Source organism: Branchiostoma belcheri, unplaced genomic scaffold (assembly GCF_001625305.1).
Source record: "Branchiostoma belcheri isolate BF01 breed outbred unplaced genomic scaffold, Haploidv18h27 scaffold1008, whole genome shotgun sequence".
Classification (NCBI taxonomy): domain Eukaryota; kingdom Metazoa; phylum Chordata; class Leptocardii; order Amphioxiformes; family Branchiostomatidae; genus Branchiostoma; species Branchiostoma belcheri.
This window is the reverse complement of record NW_017802390.1, coordinates 1,398-6,633: the sequence shown is the minus strand read 5'-3', so window position 1 is coordinate 6,633 and position 5,236 is coordinate 1,398. Positions and strand designations below refer to the sequence as shown.

General features: G+C 40.0%; 1 pseudogene; it reads right to left on the bottom strand.

Moving 5' to 3' along the window:
- Positions 1–263: 263 nt before the first annotated feature.
- On the bottom strand, positions 264–4,556 carry LOC109473922 (annotated as a pseudogene).
- Positions 4,557–5,236: the final 680 nt, after the last annotated feature.

Sequence of the window (5,236 nt, the reverse complement as noted above, 5' to 3'; positions counted from 1 at the left end):
GCCATCTGGTGATATGTATTTCCTGGATAGATGAATAAAACAAACAAACAATATGTAGTAAAATAGGAAGTTTATCAATTAACCCTAATTCTGCAGTAGCGTAAAAATAAACATACGAGACATTTTGAGATTCTTCAAGCAAGGATCTGGTCAGTTGTTGATTGCAGGCTATACATTTTGGGAATACGCCTTGTGAATGTATCAATATTTCATCTCTTCACTATGTTTCATTGTAGTAAGTTTAACTTAATGTTGAGATGAATGAAGACAAAACTAACACTGTCCATTGCAATCACTTTTGCTTAATACATTCAGAGGTCTCATCACTATTTTACAACAATTTTAAAACAAATTCGCATGTTTATGAAGAAAAGACTTTTCGTTTTTGTAATTTTCGGAGACATTACAATGGATTGTTTTATAATTTCTCTTGAAAAATAGAGTTTTAATCCAACGTGGATTTAATTTTCACCATATTTCGTTTATCTTCCTCAAATTAGTTTTTTTTTTTACATTTTCTAGCAAAATACGTTATGACAACTGTACAGACGTAAGCATATTTTCTACTGTGCTCATATTTTAAATTAATGAACAAACTACAGACTGGATCAGATAACGATGTTAGACCTCAGCGTGCCTTTCTGTCCAACTTCGTTAGCAGGAAGGCGGTGGAAAATCACTTCGATTCTGGATGTAAGAAATAGAGAAAAGAAAAGAAGATAAAACTTTAAAGGTATTTATTAAATGCACCATGTTTACCTTCGTAGGAAAACAAACTATAGTGCTCTTTCCATTAGGCCACACCAGCCTAATTTTATGGATGACATCCGCGCGCGCATTTATTTTCGCCTGTTCTCAAGAAAACAAAATCACGTCCTCTGATAATCTCCAAGCAGATCTTTCGGTGGCAAGACAGTATCCATTGGCCAGAGGAGTGTCCATTAGCCACCGAAGATCTGCCTGCAGTCGAAACGTCAAAGGCTATTAACACCTAGTTGTTGCCTGATCAAAATATTCTTGCCAAGTAGTTTATTGCCCTGACCACCAGGCAAGGCTCTTGCCCTCCTAGTGGGCCAGCTGGTTGAGCATTACAGGAAGTCTCTCTATGGGTCCCCTCACCAACTGTTATTTTGGACAGTTTAACTATAGGAAAAGAAGGTTCAACACATGTTTTGTGATATCTGCAGTTTTGAACCACAAGGACCCCAGTTATTGACATTTCTATGTTTCAGCCAGCATATTTTAGTACCAGCATACAGTATTATCTGGACAGGGTTAGGCGAGAACTCCCACTGAGATGTGCGCGGGTGACTGCATTTGTCCCAGATTCAAGCTATAAACCGCTTGTAAAAATCTTAGCACAACAAATTTTTGATAGCTGTTAATAGGGGCACAAGCACGATGGTCAGATTTGGGCCCAAAAGTCCCACTCCGCTACTATGGAGATCGAATCCCCCGAACCCGCGAATCTTGTTCGATATGACGTCATTCGAATAGAGCGGGCGTTCGATCTGGGGTTACCCGCGGTCATTTACAGTAAAGCCGCTACAACCGGCTACTTCAAGCCCTTTTTTACTTGGGAACCACGGAACAGGAAAAATCCACCTTTCCACAAATATGAACCGTTTTCAAAACATTACATCTATGCCGTGATTTTATTGTGGATATGTAACATGTAACGAAGCTACTGCCGTCATCGTGGGTGACCTTGAAGGTCAGAATTCTTGTTGACGCTGTTATAAGATCCAGGTCCCCATATCCAAGTGGCACAGCATGTGTGCAAACATGGTATTTTAACCATTCCCAAAAATCGCTCAAATTACCTCATTGAGGGCTTGTTTGGAAGAGGAACGATTTCCGCAGATTTCTGTCTTAGGGATTTTTAAAATATGGCCGCGATTATGAATTATCGGTATTTAAAGTTAAAACACTGCGTTTTTAGCTCTTCTTTTGACTGTAAGTCGAGTTTTAGTTAAAAAATAAAAAATACCTAAGACAGAAAGTTTAAATTTACTGTAATATTTCTAAAAATCCAAAAATTTAACCTTATTTTTAATTTTCGCGGCCTCTTAAAATCAGTTGTTTGGTTCTCGTGAACCCTTTTTGAAATCCGAAATTGATCTCATTTGGAAGCAAATGTACACAAAGTGGAGCAAACTCAGTGCAAGAATAACATTTGAGGTAAACAAAATCATCTTATTACATTTTATTTTGACGAGTATTTACTCTCCAATTACTTTTGTTTATTTTCAAATTTTACCCGTTGCCCCCGGGCCGGCCTGGGACTCCCGCGCGGCCACATTCGAACGCGTTCTGTAACCCGATACCTCCCTAGTAATGCGACTTTTAGCCTAGCAACCGACCGCCGTGAAGGAGGGGCAGCAACACCATTTTTGAAAAGAAGTGCTCCTCCCTGTTCGAGTACCGGCAGATCTTCGGTGGCTAATGGACACTCCTCTGGCCAATGGATACTGTCTTGCCACCAAAAGATCTGCTTGGAGATTATCCTCTGAGGCTCTGGCCTGGCTCTATGCCTGGGTAGTCCATGGTAGTTAGCAATAGGAAGCCGGCGGTAACTATGGAGCCGAGCACCCAGGCTGCCGAAGCTCCACGACTCTTGAAAGATCTCAGTACATACGTACAGTGCCGACTCATAAACTCCGCAAGAAGCCAGCATGTGCCGGTTTGTCGTATACATGTACGAATCTTTGTACTGACGCAAATTCACAATACCAGCTTTCTATTCCTTTGGTTTAGTACCTTTTTTTTTCTCCGAATTTTTTTTATTCGCCCGCGCGCACTAGTTTGGGGGTCTTCGGGTGTCATCCATAAAATTAAGTCGGTGTGGCCTTACTAAAACAATATTCTCACTAGTATATATGCTGAGCAGCCTCTCCAGCTCTGTCCTGCTACATAATGTTAAAATCACATAATGTCAGCTAAAGCATTATGGTAACAGACGTCTGGTACAGGTCATTGACCTTATGTCTTTGGAGAAGAAAAAACAGAGCAGACACAATGTGAATCTAGAAGTCCTGTAAAGGTAAGGTCGAAACAACATAAACAAAAAGGAATAATATCAGCGTGGAAAGTACAATTACACGTTTTTTTCCACAATATCTATATAAGCATTAGAACATGGCCACTACCCCTTGAGAGCCCTTCCTTTTCTGTGGTTATATCCCCACAGTGCAGAAAAGTATGGTACTATCAAAAAAGTGTGGTATTAAAACTAATTTGCATAAAATAAGTACCACACTTCACTTAATTGAAACCAGCCCCCCCCCCTCTGTGTAAGGCAATCACCCAAGGGATAAGTGGATTGAAACACAAACAGACCATCTTTCTCAAAGGCATATCCTGTATTGAAACTGATACTGAACAATAAAATCTGAAATCGAACAAGAAAAACTGATAAGTCAGAAGGTCTGAGGAAGGTGTCTGATAGATATCGAAACGTAAGCAGGTGAGAACCTTACTGGTTGTGTAAGAAGAAGATTCTATACCCTAAGTATCTTCCAACCTGATGAAATTATTTACGGAGGTATGTCCCACTCTCTACCTTTCGTATTTGACCGGAAGTTTCTCTGACAGGAAGTCGAAGAACGCCTTGGTGTATTTCTCCCTGTCGGCTTCCTGCTCCAGTGTGTCGATATCCGAAATCTCAAACAGCAGGACGGGTTCGAAGGAACCCCCCATGTAGACCCTCTGTCCAGCATCCACATGGACCACCACCCTCTATAAACGGCAGATGGCAATTTAAAAAAAGGATGGAAAATTCAAGTTCAGTCGTTTCTCTATTCTTAGATGTAGTTTATATAGAGAAAGCCTTAGAGTAGAGAGATACAGTGGGATATATAAAGAAAAGAAAAAAAACGAAAAAAGTGAACGGTAAGGACTAATGTCAAGTACACTATATAGAGAGATAGGGGTAAGAAAGAAAGAAAGAATGACAGAAAGAGAGAGAGAAAGAAAGAATGAATGAATGAAAGAAAGAAAAGAAAGAAAGAAAGTGAGAGAGAAAGAAAGAGTGGGTGAAAAGACAGAGAGATAGACGGTAGGTGTCGCTGCTGCAGTCCAAATTATTATCGCATATATATGTACAACGATTGGGCTGTAAAATCATTAAAACAATCAATCAATCAATCAATCAATCAACCTATCTATCCATCTATCTATACCTATCTACCTAATCTAACTAACTACTTAACGTATCTACTAGTAACCTTTCACGCACCCGTCTATGCATCCATCAAATTATCTATATTTATCATTCATCTACTTCATTTAGATTAATTTCTGTAGATGAATGATGGATCTCTCTGTCTCTCTCTATCTGTTCATCCTTTCATTCCATAATCCATCCATCCATCCATCCATCCATCCATCGATATCCATTATATTTATCTATTCATACCTCTATTTATTCCTGTACTTACCGACTCTGCCTTTTTGACCTGCCCTGACACCATCTAACGGTGTCCCTGATAAAGTCATCAGTGATCTCGTCGTGTGTGAGGCTGGTGATGATGTGAACTATCGGCATCTTGTCGGCGATTCTGCAAAATGTGAAGAAAGGATTGTAAACGAATCCAAGAGGTTCCAGGTTCGAATCCTAAACGGTGCCACTGGTCTTGTGCCCTTCACTTCTTGTGCCCTGTAAGTTTAACTGAAAGTAAGCTTTGAATCAACTGTTTTTATATTGCATTATTGTACTTTTAACGTGTGGTAATTTTTAATAACTTGGTATGCAACACATAGGTTTTTATCAAATGTGACGAACTTTTATCAAATAGCTGTACTATAAGCGCATTTTGTGTTTTAAAGCCTTCTTAATTCAGCCAAATTCAGCCAAATATGCCAAGCTTACAGGCTTTTCTGTGTGCTTGTATGGCACAAATAAACCAGTCTCTCTCTCTTTCTCACTCAGGTGGAAATGAGTACCTAGCTTCGGTTATGGACGTCCCTCGGATAGGACGTTAAATGGAGGTCCCGTGTTTGTGGAGAGCCATACCCCACGCACGTTAAAGAACCCACCACACTCATCGGAAAGAGTAGGGGCGAGTGGTTCAAACCTTACAGTCCGGTCTTACGCAGACACTTCCATGTACAAAACTGGTTTGAAACCCACACATAAAGCCAGTTTACTGGCTGTGCGAAACAACCAAAACCATGTGTCAGTGTAAGTTCCTTTTTTGTAATCCGTGTTAGTGTATCTGCGTTTGTAAATTGTGTT